Genomic DNA, 15781 nt, shown 5'->3' with positions numbered 1-15781 from the left:
TTCTAGTTAAACCCTTCAATAAAACGTTCCACAGGAGTCTTTACTATATATTGTAGGAGTCTGAGCGTTTTTGGTAACATATCACAAAAAGTCCTTTTTATGAGAAACTCATGCCAATCTACTGATTTACATTGAAACCCGTTCTCACGGCCTGGTTTCCAATGCATTTCCATGGGTCTACTCTGAGTAGGACTATTTTCGTGTTTCTTTATAAACATAACGTAAGTTTTGTGTTTTGTTGCCAATTCTATTTACACTCTGTAATAAGGCACTCTATTGGAATCTCTACTATACTGCAGGAGATTGAGCGTTTCTGAAGTCACTGGTAACATCTCATGAATAAGCCCTTTTTAAGAAAAAAGCATAATCTGTCCATCCCCATCAAAACAGGCCAATACATTGAAACATGTTCTCCAGGTCTGGTTTCCAATGCGTTTCCATGGGTCTACTCTGAGTAGGACTATTTTCGTGTTTCTTTATATACATAACGTAAGTTTTGTGTTTTGTTGCCAATTCTATTTACACTCTGTAATAAGGCACTCTACTGGAATCTCTACTATACTGCAGGAGATTGAGCGTTTCTGAAGTCACTGGAAACATCTCATTAATAAGCCCATTTTAAGAAAAAAGCAAGTTTCACTTTACTACTATTGAAGTAGTCTGAGCGTTTTTGGTAACATATCACAAAAAGTCCTTTTTAAGAGAAACGCATGCCAATCTACTGATTTACATTGAACCCCTTCTCACGGCCTGGTTTCCAATGCATTTCCATGGGTCTACTCTGAGTAGGACTATTTTCTTGTTTCTTTATACACATAAAGTAAGTTTTGTGTTTTGTTGCCAATTCTATTTACACTCTGTAATAAGGCACTGTATTGGAATCTCTACTATACTGCAGGAGATTGAGCGTTTCTGAAGTCACTGGTAACATCTCATTAATAAGCCCTTTTTAAGAGAAAAGCATTATCTGTCCATCCCCATCAAAATAGGCCATTACGCGTATACATTGAAACATGTTCTCCAGGCCTGGTTTCCAATGCGCTTCCATGGGTCTACTCTGAGTAGGACTATTTTCGTGTTTCTTTATATACATAACGTAAGTTTTGTGTTTTGTTGCCAATTCTAGTTAAACCCTTCAATAAAACGTTCCACAGGAGTCTTTACTATATATTGCAGGAGTCTGAGCGTTTTTGGTAACATATCACAAAAAGTCCTTTTTATGAGAAACTCATGCCAATCTACTGATTTACATTGAAACCCGTTCTCACGGCCTGGTTTCCAATGCATTTCCATGGGTCTACTCTGAGTAGGACTATTTTCGTGTTTCTTTATAAACATAACGTAAGTTTTGTGTTTTGTTGCCAATTCTATTTACACTCTGTAATAAGGCACTCTATTGGAATCTCTACTATACTGTAGGAGATTGAGCGTTTCTGAAGTCACTGGTAACATCTCATTAATAAGCCCTTTTTAAGAAAAAAGCATTATCTGTCCATCCCCATCAAAGCAGGCCAATACGCGTATACATTGAAACAAGTTCTCCAGGCCTGGTTTCCAATGCGTTTCCATGGGTCTACTCTGAGTAGGAGTATTTTCGTGTTTCTTTATATACATAACGTAAGTTTTGTGTTTTGTTGCCAATTCTAGTTAAACCCTTCAATAAAACGTTCCGCTTGAGTCTTTACTATATATTGCAGGAGTCTGAGCGTTTTTGGTAACATATCACAAAAAGTCCTTTTTAAGAGAAACGCATGCCACTCTACTGATTTACATTGAAACCCGTTCTCACGGCCTGTTTTCCAATGCATTTCCATGGGTTTACTCTTTTTTTTTTTTTTTTAATTTTTATTCATTTTCAACACTATATAAACATAGATAAACATTACCAAAATATAACTGAAACAAAACACAATAAGAAAAAGAAAAACATCAAATATCTGCTGCATACATATTGAATGATTGTTGAGTACAAATATCAAAAACTATTACATATACCTTATCATACTACAACATCTTCGTTCTTAACATAAAAGTGCACCCCCCACCTCGGGATCATTCTTGAGTCCAAAATCTAATCGTTTCTTCTGCTGGTGGTTTCCCACTTCCCTTAGTAAACACAAACACTAGGAACTGTTTCCAAATTCCTTCGAACTCATTTATTTTAGTTACGCCTTTTCTCCACTTAATATTACATGTCAGTTTATCATTAATGGCTATGTCCCATACTTCTTTGTACCATTCCTCAATAGTATATTCCCCTTGGACCTTCCAGTTCCTAGCTACCATCAGTCGTGCTGCAACCAACAAATTCGATATCAGCTCTATAGTTCCTTTTCCACACTTTATATCTTCAAATAGTGACAGCAATGCTATTTTTGGTGTTTGTTCTATTTTCATTCCCACTATTTCTTCAATTTCTGAGAACACCATCTTCCATAATCTTTGTACATATTTGCATTGCCACCACATATGTAAATACGTTCCTTTTTCCCCACAACCTCTCCAACAATTTGCTGAATGTTGATCACTTATCTTATTCAATCTAACCGGGGTTAGGTACCACCTCCATAGGATTTTAAAATAATTCTCCTTTATTCTTACTGATAAACTTCTCAACACTCTTTGTTTCCATAGTCCCTCCCAGCTCTGTCGCCCTATTTGTATCTTCAAATCTGATTCCCAAACCATTTTCTCTGTATTCTCTCTAAACTCCTTCTCTAACAATATTTTATATATTTCACTCATTAATCCTTTTGAAACTATACTCCCTCCTTTCCCTTCCTCTTTACTTACTACTAATTCTTCAAACCTCGTCATCTTTCTGCACATTCTATTATCTTTAATCCACTTTTTATTCCATTGCTCTAATTGACCATATTCTAGCCAAGATAGCTTCTTCTCCTTTAACAAATTTTCCATATCCTCTCTTGTTTTAATATCTCTTACCCAATCCTTTAATCTTATTTTATTTTTCTCTTTTAATATTTTACATAATCTACCCTTTAGATCCTCTGGGAAATTCTTTAACATTATTATCGGTGCTAAGGGAGAGTTGCTCGGAAGCAGCTTCCCTTTAAATTTACTCCAAATTTCCCATTGAGTCCTCAGGAGTGGATTATCTATACTTCCAACCCACTTTCTTCCTCCGTCTTTAAAAAAAACATTCTCCAAATTCATCTCTACCTTATTTATGGTTTTTTCTTCCATCCAATATAAATCTCCTACTCCCATAATTGCTTCTACAACATGTCTTAATCTATTTGCTACGTAGTATAATTTTATGTTTGGGAGACCCATTCCCCCCTTTTTTTGGCTTAGGTACCAATTATTTTTATTCACTCTTGCTCTCTTTTCTCCATTACAATATTTATTAATAATATTTTGCCAACTTTTTATCTCGGTTTCTGATATTTTTATAGGTAACATTCTAAATACAAAATTAATTTTAGCTAATATCTTCATTTTTATTAAGGCTATTCTTCCGAACCAAGATAAATTTAATCTTTTATATTTCTCCAATTTCTCTAATACCTCTTTCTTTAACCTCGTTAAATTTTCCTTTTCAAGATTCTCTAAATTTTTTGTAATTTTAATTCCCAAATATTTAATCTCATTCTTAACTTTCAATTCCATTCCCTTAAATTCCCAATCCTTTTCTTCCTTCTTGGTATAGTTAAACAGCATCATCTCTGATTTAGACCAATTTATTTTTAACCCTGTAATTTCCTCAAATTCCCTCAACTGATATTTAATTCTTTCTAACTTTCTTAATGGATTCTTAATGGTCAATAAAGTGTCATCCGCAAACATGTTTAACTTTATTTCCCTTACCTCTCCAATTCCTTCTAACTCTTCATCCTCCCTTAGTGCCTTCGCCAAAACTTCCATAACCATTACAAACAGGACCGGCGAGAGCGGACATCCTTGTCTTGTTCCTCTGGCTAGTCGTATCTTTTCAGTAAGTCCGTCATTTACCACCACTACCGCCGTATTTTGGGAATATAGCTGTTCTATTACATTTTTAAATTTATTTCCAAATCCCAATTTATCTATAATACTCTTTAGTGCCTGCCAGCTCACACAATCAAAACCTTTAAAAATATCTAATGCCATAATACCTGCCTTAATATTTGCTTTTTTTATTACATTTATTACATTTAAAACTCTACCCACTAAATTATGCATATGCCTTCCTACCACAAACCCACATTGATCTGCTCCTATATATTCTGCCAAAAATTTATTTAGCCGTTTGGCCATAATAGATGTAAAAATTTTAGCATCCTGATTTATTAAAGAAATAGGTCTATAAGAATCGGGATTAGTCAAATCTTTATCTGGTTTTGGGATCAGAATTATCACTGAATGTTCCCATGATTCAGGTATCTTCTCTCCTGATAATATCCTATTATAAAGTTCCATTAATTTTGGAACTAAACAGTCTTTGAAGACCTTATAATATTCTGGACCCAAACCATCTGCTCCCGGTGATTTACCAACTTTTAACTTATCAATAACCTCTTCAACTTCTCTTTGAGTTATTACTGACTCCATTAACTCCTTATATTCTAATTTTATTCCCTTCTTTATAAACCTTCCAATATACTCCTCCACCTTTTCTTGTTGACTTTCTTTACCCTTATACAATTCCTGATAGAATTCCTGAAAATTTTTTATTTTAGCTTTCATTGCATGACAATAATTCCCTCGGCTATCTTTCAACGTTTCTATCCCATTCCTCCCTTTTTCTTTTTGTGTGAGCTTGGCAAGCAACCTCGAGTTCTTATCACTGTTTTCAAAATATTCCCTTTTCATATACATTAAATTCTTTTGAATCTCTTCTATATTTAAATTTTCTAATTGTTTCTTCTTAGCTTGTATTTCCACTAATTTATATTTATCTTTAACTCGCCAATATCTTTCCTCCAAGTTTTTAATTTCTATCTCTAACTTTTCCTGTTCTGCACGTTGTTGTCTTTTTAAACTACATGTTTCTCTAATACAGATTCCTCTTGCTACAGCCTTCATGGTGTCCCAAATGACTGACCCAGCTGTTCCTCCTTTTTCATTAATTTCCCATGACTCCGACAGTTCCTTCCGAATTTTATCTACTATTTTATTATATTTCAATATCTTTGTATTCAGCTTCCATCTATATGCCTCTTTATAATCTTTCTTAACTGTAAATTCTAGACTTAACAAGGCATGATCAGTTACTTTTATTACCCCCATTTCCATTTTACAAATCCTCGTTGCAAAATCTTTTGAAACAAATATATAATCTATCCTGGAGTATGTATGATGAACTGGGGAAAAGTATGAAAATCCAGGCCTATTCCCGTTAAGTAAACGCCACGAATCTAAATAATCATTTTCTTTTACTAATTTATTCAATATAGTCATATTGTTCCTCTTTTCAGCATTAGTGGGATTTGACCTGTCCCTTTTATTATCCATAACCATATTAAAATCCCCAGCTAATATAGCATACCCCTCCTTAAATTCTTCTATTTCTTTAAACAACTTTATAAAAAACTCTCTATGCCTCTCATTTGGGGCATAAACATTAATCAAAGTATAAACCTTTCCCTCAATTTTACCTTTTAACATAAGATATCTGCCCTTATCATCCTTTTTTACTTCTTCTAATATAAACCCACTTTTTTTTGAAATCAAAGTGGCCACTCCATTTTTTTTCGATGTCCCTAATGACTTTTCATAATAGGCTAACCACTTTAATTTTATCATATTCGAATTCTCGGAGCCTTGGTGTGTCTCTTGGACCATTATAATATCTGATCCCTCTTTATTAAGCATTTGTTCTATTCTCTTCCTTTTCACAACTGCCCCCAAACCTTTAACATTGAGTGTTGATACCTTTATCTTTTTATCCATAATCACCCTTTTGAAATCTCTTCCGATCCCTTGTGCTCAGCAGTTCAAACTTGCTTACATAAAAAAACAAACTCCATACATAAAACCCCCACCCTCCTACCCCAATCCCTCCTCTCCTACCTTCCCCCCCTCCCCACCCCCCCACTCTAATCCCCCCCCCATATCCCCGTGAGTCTAGTACTCCAGCCATCTACTTTAAAGGGGGGGGGGAGGCAGTGCTGCGCCTGGCCGGCAGGTTTCTATATTAGCATTTCTATTTGCAATTATCTCCAAACATAATTAACAATTCTCTTACTCTCCAGATGTCCCAGCCTCATTCCCTCCCCCACCCACTCCAGCCCCATTTGCTTCCCCATCCAGACCCAGCCTCTTCAGCAATTCTTTACCTTGATCCAATGAGGTTACTCTGTGTTCCCTCCTCCCATATGTAAATCTTAAGAAAACCGGGTAACCCCATGCGTATGGAATTTTGTTCTGCATTAACATTCCAGTTATTGGTTTAATACTCCGTCTCCAATTTAATGTATGTTGAGAAAGATCATTATAAATTTGCACTGCTTTGCCTTTATATTGTAACTGGGTCAAAGATCTCAATTCTTTCATGATTTGCTCTTTTTTATAATAGTTACCAAATTTCACCAAAATATCTCTAGTCCCTTTGTAGTTTTGCCCCCCCACGCGGTGGACTCGGTCCAGATCCGATCCATCTATTAGTATGTCAGGCATCAGCTCTTTGAACCAGTTCAGAATGATTTCTCTAAGATCTTCTCCTTGTATCCGCTTCAGCTGCTTTATTCGAATTGAAGATCTACGAGATTGGTCTTCCAAGGCGATCAGACGTAATTCCCATTCCTTAAATTGAATATTTGTTGATTTTTCAAAAGCCTCTTGCTTCTTCTGGTCCAATTCCGCTTTTGCCTCTATCTCTTTGATCTTATCCGAGTTTTCTGCGGTCTTATCCGAAAGAACACGCATTTGTTGTCTAAATTCATTCATTTGCAGATCCATTTTTTTAAAAATGATGATATTATTCTCTACAATAACTGCCTTAATTTCTGCTAGGGAGGGAAAGTTGCTGTCCATTGCTTTTCCCCCTTCAGCCATATTCTTTTCTTTATTTGGTACTGTATCCAAAGAAGCTGGGTCTATAACTTCGTCTTCCTGGTCTGTTCCAGGGGCTGTATCTTCCAGGTGGGAGAGGTGGGTTAAATTATGATTTGAAGGTTTCTTTTTTTGTCTATTCAACTTTTCCCACTTCTTAATCTTTTTTTTAATGTTGGACATAGGACCCTTCTGAGTAGGGCATAAATCTTAGAGCCCCCACTTCCTTAGCAACTTTTACTGGCTTCTCTTCTATGTGCCAAACACACCACCTTCTTCCCGAGGGGGAGGAAATATATTCAGTTCACAACAGCATTCACTAGAGGGGATCAGATCCAATCATTCACAGTTTCTCAAAATCCCACATCTCCCTCACAGAATGCTGTTTCTTCACCTTCACCCCCCCCTTCTCGGCACACCGCAAACAGCTTCCACTTTCCACTTTACAAAGATTACAGCAAACAACTTCAAAGCCAGTATTTCAATCTTTCCAACTTAAGATAAAAGATGAGAAGTGAGGATCGCTGTAAATCAGATCAACGTCTAACAAGCATAAGTTCTTTCTTTTCAAACTGCGACATCAATCATGTTACTTTACTTTCGGTTTTGCCTCTGCAGTTTATAAAGACATTCCGTCAAGCTCACCTCATCCCATCGGCTCTTCTCAACACTTTCCAGCTCCGATAGCTTTTATAATCATTTCCTGTCGTTTGCTCAAAGATTTATGCCCATTAAAAAATAGATAATTGCTTTTTCCGGCAACGCCGCTCAGAGCCTCAGAAGAAACCTGCCACCGCCATGGCTGCCAAGCTCCGCCCCCTCCATGGGTTTACTCTGAGTAGGACTATTTTCGTGTTTCTTTATAAACATCAGGAAAGTTTTTGTTTTGTTGCCAATTCTATTTACACTCTGTAATAAGGCACTCTATTGGAATCTCTACTATACTGCAGGAGATTGAGCGTTTCTGAAGTCACTGGTAACATCTCATTAATAAGCCCTTTTTAAGAGAAAAGCATTATCTCTGCATCCCCATCAAAACAGGCCAAAAGCGCGTATACATTGAAACATGTTCTCCAGGCCTGGTTTCCAATGCGCTTCCATGGGTCTACTCTGAGTAGGACTATTTTCGTGTTTCTTTATATACATAACGTAAGTTTTGTGTTTTGTTGCCAATTCTAGTTAAACCCTTCAATAAAACGTTCCACAGGAGTCTCTACTATATATTGCAGGAGTCTGAGTGTTTTTGGTAACATATCACAAAAAGTCCTTTTTAAGAGAAACGCATGCCACTCTACTGATTTACATTGAAACCAGTTCTCACGGCCTGGTTTCCAATGCATTTCCATGGGTCTACTCTGAGTAGGGCTATTTTCGTTTTTCTTTATATACATAACGTGAGTTTTGTGTTTTGTTGCCAATTCTATTTACACTCTGTAATAAGGCACTCTACTGGAATCTCTACTATACTGCAGGAGATTGAGCGTTTCTGAAGTCACTGGAAACATCTCATTAATAAGCCCATTTTAAGAAAAAAGCAAGTTTCACTTTACTACTATTGAAGTAGTCTGAGCGTTTTTGGTAACATATCACAAAAAGTCCTTTTTAAGAGAAACGCATGCCAATCTACTGATTTACATTGAACCCCTTCTCACGGCCTGGTTTCCAATGCATTTCCATGGGTCTACTCTGAGTAGGACTATTTTCTTGTTTCTTTATACACATAAAGTAACTTTTGTTTTTTGTTGCCAATTCTATTTACACTCTGTAATAATGCACTCTATTGGAATCTCTACTATACTGCAGGAGATTGAGCGTTTCTGAAGTCACTGGTAACATCTCATTAATAAGCCATTTTAAGAAAAAAGCATAATCTGTCCATCCCCATCAAAACAGGCCAATACATTGAAACATGTTCTCCAGGTCTGGTTTCCAATGCGTTTCCATGGGTCTACTCTGAGTAGGACTATTTTCGTGTTTCTTTATATACATAACGTAAGTTTTGTGTTTTGTTGCCAATTCTATTTACACTCTGTAATAAGGCACTCTACTGGAATCTCTACTATACTGCAGGAGATTGAGCGTTTCTGAAGTCACTGGAAACATCTCATTAATAAGCCCATTTTAAGAAAAAAGCAAGTTTCACTTTACTACTATTGAAGTAGTCTGAGCGTTTTTGGTAACATATCACAAAAAGTCCTTTTTAAGAGAAACGCATGCCAATCTACTGATTTACATTGAACCCCTTCTCACGGCCTGGTTTCCAATGCATTTCCATGGGTCTACTCTGAGTAGGACTATTTTCTTGTTTCTTTATACACATAAAGTAAGTTTTGTGTTTTGTTGCCAATTCTATTTACACTCTGTAATAAGGCACTGTATTGGAATCTCTACTATACTGCAGGAGATTGAGCGTTTCTGAAGTCACTGGTAACATCTCATTAATAAGCCCTTTTTAAGAGAAAAGCATTATCTGTCCATCCCCATCAAAATAGGCCATTACGCGTATACATTGAAACATGTTCTCCAGGCCTGGTTTCCAATGCGTTTCCATGGGTCTACACTGAGTAGGACTATTTTCCTGTTTCTTTATATACATAACGTAAGTTTTTTGTTTTGTTGCCAATTCTAGTTAAACCCTTCAGTAAAACGTTCCGCTTGAGTCTTTACTATATATTGCAGGAGTCTGAGCGTTTTTGGTAACATATCACAAAAAGTCCTTTTTAAGAGAAACGCACGCCGCTCTACTGATTTACATTGAAACCCGTTCTCACGGCCTGGTTTCCAATGCATTTCCATGGGTCTACTCTGAGTAGGACTATTTTCGTGTTTCTTTATAAACATCAGGAAAGTTTTTGTTTTGTTGCCAATTCTATTTACACTCTGTAATAAGGCACTCTATTGGAATCTCTACTATACTGCAGGAGATTGAGCGTTTCTGAAGTCACTGGTAACATCTCATTAATAAGCTCTTTTTAAGAAAAAAGCATAATCTGTCCATCCCCATCAAAACAGGCCAATACGCGTATACATTGAAACATGTTCTCCAGGCCTGGTTTCCAATGCGTATCCATGGGTCTACTCTGAGTCGGACTATTTTCGTGTTTCTTTATATACATAACGTAAGTTTTGTGTTTTGTTGCCAATTCTAGTTAAACCCTTCAATAAAACGTTCCACAGGAGTCTTTACTATATATTGCAGGAGTCTGAGCGTTTTTGGTAACATATCACAAAAAGTCCTTTTTAAGAGAAACGCATGCCAATCTACTGATTTACATTGAAACCCGTTCTCACGGCCTGGTTTCCAATGCATTTCCATGGGTCTACTCTGAGTAGGACTATTTTCGTGTTTCTTTATATACATAACGTAAGTTTTGTGTTTTGTTGCCAATTCTATTTACACTCTGTAATAAAGCACTCTATTGGAATCTCTACTATACTGCAGGAGATTGAGCGTTTCTGAAGTCACTGGTAACATCTCATGAATAAGCCCTTTTTAAGAAAAAAGCATAATCTGTCCATCCCCATCAAAACAGGCCAATACATTGAAACATGTTCTCCAGGTCTGGTTTCCAATGCGTTTCCCTGGGTCTACTCTGAGTAGGACTATTTTCGTGTTTCTTTATATACATAACGTAAGTTTTGTGTTTTGTTGCCAATTCTATTTACACTCTGTAATAAGGCACTCTACTGGAATCTCTACTATACTGCAGGAGATTGAGCGTTTCTGAAGTCACTGGAAACATCTCATTAATAAGCCCATTTTAAGAAAAAAGCAAGTTTCACTTTACTACTATTGAAGTAGACTGAGCGTTTTTGGTAACATATCACAAAAAGTCCTTTTTAAGAGAAACGCATGCCAATCTACTGATTTACATTGAACCCCTTCTCACGGCCTGGTTTCCAATGCATTTCCATGGGTCTACTCTGAGTAGGACTATTTTCTTGTTTCTTTATACACATAAAGTAAGTTTTGTGTTTTGTTGCCAATTCTATTTACACTCTGTAATAAGGCACTGTATTGGAATCTACTGCAGGAGATTGAGCGTTTCTGAAGTCACTGGTAACATCTCATTAATAAGCCCTTTTTAAGAGAAAAGCATTATCTGTCCATCCCCATCAAAATAGGCCATTACGCGTATACATTGAAACATGTTCTCCAGGCCTGGTTTCCAATGCGCTTCCATGGGTCTACTCTGAGTAGGACTATTTTCGTGTTTCTTTATATACATAACGTAAGTTTTGTGTTTTGTTGCCAATTCTAGTTAAACCCTTCAATAAAACGTTCCACAGGAGTCTTTACTATATATTGTAGGAGTCTGAGCGTTTTTGGTAACATATCACAAAAAGTCCTTTTTATGAGAAACTCATGCCAATCAACTGATTTACATTGAAACCCGTTCTCACGGCCTGGTTTCCAATGCATTTCCATGGGTCTACTCTGAGTAGGACTATTTTCGTGTTTCTTTATAAACATAACGTAAGTTTTGTGTTTTGTTGCCAATTCTATTTACACTCTGTAATAAGGCACTCTATTGGAATCTCTACTATACTGCAGGAGATTGAGCGTTTCTGAAGTCACTGGTAACATCTCATGAATAAGCCCTTTTTAAGAAAAAAGCATAATCTGTCCATCCCCATCAAAACAGGCCAATACATTGAAACATGTTCTCCAGGTCTGGTTTCCAATGCGTTTCCATGGGTCTACTCTGAGTAGGACTATTTTCGTGTTTCTTTATATACACAACGTAAGTTTTGTGTTTTGTTGCCAATTCTATTTACACTCTGTAATAAGGCACTCTACTGGAATCTCTACTATACTGCAGGAGATTGAGCGTTTCTGAAGTCACTGGAAACATCTCATTAATAAGCCCATTTTAAGAAAAAAGCAAGTTTCACTTTACTACTATTGAAGTAGTCTGAGCGTTTTTGGTAACATATCACAAAAAGTCCTTTTTAAGAGAAACGCATGCCAATCTACTGATTTACATTGAACCCCTTCTCACGGCCTGGTTTCCAATGCATTTCCATGGGTCTACTCTGAGTAGGACTATTTTCTTGTTTCTTTATACACATAAAGTAAGTTTTGTGTTTTGTTGCCAATTCTATTTACACTCTGTAATAAGGCACTGTATTGGAATCTCTACTATACTGCAGGAGATTGAGCGTTTCTGAAGTCACTGGTAACATCTCATTAATAAGCCCTTTTTAAGAGAAAAGCATTATCTGTCCATCCCCATCAAAATAGGCCATTACGCGTATATATTGAAACATGTTCTCCAGGCCTGGTTTCCAATGCGTTTCCATGGGTCTACTCTGAGTAGGACTATTTTCGTGTTTCTTTATATACATAACGTAAGTTTTGTGTTTTGTTGCCAATTCTAGTTAAACCCTTCAATAATACGTTCCACAGGAGTCTTTACTATATATTGCAGGAGTCTGAGCGTTTTTGGTAACATATCACAAAAAGTCCTTTTTAAGAGAAACGCATGCCAATCTACTGATTTACATTGAAACCCGTTCTCACGGCCTGGTTTCCAATGCATTTCCATGCGTCTACTCTGAGTAGGACTATTATCTTGTTTCTTTATAAACATAACGTAAGTTTTGTGTTTTGTTGCCAATTCTATTTACACTCTGTAATAAGGCACTCTATTGGAATCTCTACTATACTGCAGGAGATTGAGCGTTTCTGAAGTAACTGGTAACATCTCATTAATAAGCCCTTTTTAAGAGAAAAGCATTATCTCTGCATCCCCATCAAAACAGGCCAAAAGCGAGTATACATTGAAACATGTTCTCCAGGCCTGGTTTCCAATGCGCTTCCATGGGTCTACTCTGAGTAGGACTATTTTCGTGTTTCTTTATATACATAACGTAAGTTTTGTGTTTTGTTGCCAATTCTAGTTAAACCCTTCAATAAAACGATCCACAGGAATCTTTACTATATATTGCAGGAGTCTGAGCGTTTTTGGTAACATATCACAAAAAGTCCTTTTTAAGAGAAACGCATGCCACTCTACTGATTTACATTGAAACCAGTTCTCACGGCCTGGTTTCCAATGCATTTCCATGGGTCTACTCTGAGTAGGACTATTTTCGTGTTTCTTTATATACATAACGTAAGTTTTGTGTTTTGTTGCCAATTCTATTTACACTCTGTAATAAGGCACTCTACTGGAATCTCTACTATACTGCAGGAGATTGAGCGTTTCTGAAGTCACTGGAAACATCTCATTAATAAGCCCATTTTAAGAAAAAAGCAAGTTTCACTTTACTACTATTGAAGTAGTCTGAGCGTTTTTGGTAACATATCACAAAAAGTCCTTTTTAAGAGAAACGCATGCCAATCTACTGATTTCCATTGAACCCCTTCTCACGGCCTGGTTTCCAATGCATTTCCATGGGTCTACTCTGAGTAGGACTATTTTCTTGTTTCTTTATACACATAAAGTAACTTTTGTTTTTTGTTGCCAATTCTATTTACACTCTGTAATAATGCACTCTATTGGAATCTCTACTATACTGCAGGAGATTGAGCGTTTCTGAAGTCACTGGTAACATCTCATTAATAAGCCCTTTTTAAGAGAAAAGCATTATCTGTCCATCCCCATCAAAATAGGCCATTACGCGTATACATTGAAACATGTTCTCCAGGCCTGGTTTCCAATGCGCTTCCATGGATCTACTCTGAGTAGGACTATTTTCGTGTTTCTTTATATACATAACGTAAGTTTTGTGTTTTGTTGCCAATTCTAGTTAAACCCTTCAATAAAACGTTCCGCTTGAGTCTTTACTATATATTGCAGGAGACTGAGCGTTTTTGGTAACATATCACAAAAAGTCCTTTTTAAGAGAAACGCATGCCACTCTACTGATTTACATTGAAACGCTTTCTCACGGCCTGGTTTCCAATGCATTTCCATGGGTCTACTCTGAGTAGGACTATTATCTTGTTTCTTTATTAACATAACGTAAGTTTTGTGTTTTGTTGCCAATTCTATTTACACTCTGTAATAAGGCACTCTATTGGAATCTCTACTATACTGCAGGAGATTGAGCGTTTCTGAAGTCACTGGTAACATCTCATTAATAAGCCCTTTTTAAGAGAAAAGCATTATCTCTGCATCCCCATCAAAACAGGCCAAAAGCGCGTATACATTGAAACATGTTCTCCAGGCCTGGTTTCCAATGCGCTTCCATGGGTCTACTCTGAGTAGGACTATTTTCGTGTTTCTTTATATACATAACGTACGTTTTGTGTTTTGTTGCCAATTCTAGTTAAACCCTTCAATAAAACGTTCCACAGGAGTCTCTACTATATATTGCAGGAGTCTGAGTGTTTTTGGTAACATATCACAAAAAGTCCTTTTTAAGAGAAACGCATGCCACTCTACTGATTTACATTGAAACCAGTTCTCACGGCCTGGTTTCCAATGCATTTCCATGGGTCTACTCTGAGTAGGACTATTTTCGTTTTTCTTTATATACATAACGTGAGTTTTGTGTTTTGTTGCCAATTCTATTTACACTCTGTAATAAGGCACTCTACTGGAATCTCTACTATACTGCAGGAGATTGAGCGTTTCTGAAGTCACTGGAAACATCTCATAATAAGCCCATTTTAAGAAAAAAGCAAGTTTCACTTTACTACTATTGAAGTAGTCTGAGCGTTTTTGGTAACATATCACAAAAAGTCCTTTTTAAGAGAAACGCATGCCAATCTACTGATTTACATTGAACCCCTTCTCACGGCCTGGTTTCCAATGCATTTCCATGGGTCTACTCTGAGTAGGACTATTTTCTTGTTTCTTTATACACATAAAGTAACTTTTGTTTTTTGTTGCCAATTCTATTTACACTCTGTAATAATGCACTCTATTGGAATCTCTACTATACTGCAGGAGATTGAGCGTTTCTGAAGTCACTGGTAACATCTCATTAATAAGCCATTTTAAGAAAAAAGCATAATCTGTCCATCCCCATCAAAACAAGCCAATATGCGTATACATTGAAACAAGTTCTCCAGGCCTGGTTTCCAATGCGTTTCCATGGGTCTACTCTGAGTAGGAGTATTTTCGTGTTTCTTTATATACATAACGTAAGTTTTGTGTTTTGTTGCCAATTCTAGTTAAACCCTTCAATAAAACGTTCCGCTTGAGTCTTTACTATATATTGCAGGAGTCTGAGCGTTTTTGGTAACATATCACAAAAAGTCCTTTTTAAGAGAAACGCATGCCACTCTACTGATTTACATTGAAACCCGTTCTCACGGCCTGTTTTCCAATGCATTTCCATGGGTCTACTCTGAGTAGGACTATTTTCGTGTTTCTTTATAAACATAACGTAAGTTTTGTGTTTTGTTGCCAATTCTATTTACACTCTGTAATAAGGCACTCTATTGGAATCTCTACTATACTGTAGGAGATTGAGCGTTTCTGAAGTCACTGGTAACATCTCATTAATAAGCCCTTTTTAAGAAAAAAGCATAATCTGTCCATCCCCATCAAAACAGGCCAATACGCGTATACATTGAAACATGTTCTCCAGGCCTGGTTTCCAATGCGCTTCCATGGGTCTACTCTGAGTAGGACTATTTTCGTGTTTCTGTATATACATAACGGAGGTTTTGTGTTTTGTTGCCAATTCTAGTTAAACCCTTCAATAAAACGTTCCGCTTGAGTCTTTTCTATATATTGCAGGAGTCTGAGCGTTTTTGGTAACATATCACAAAAAGTCCTTTTTAAGAGAAACGCATGCCAATCTACTGATTTACATTGAAACCCGT

This window comes from Elgaria multicarinata, chromosome 4, assembly GCF_023053635.1.
Source record: "Elgaria multicarinata webbii isolate HBS135686 ecotype San Diego chromosome 4, rElgMul1.1.pri, whole genome shotgun sequence".
In the NCBI taxonomy this organism is placed as follows: domain Eukaryota; kingdom Metazoa; phylum Chordata; class Lepidosauria; order Squamata; family Anguidae; genus Elgaria; species Elgaria multicarinata.
Note: the sequence above shows the minus strand (reverse complement) of the source record.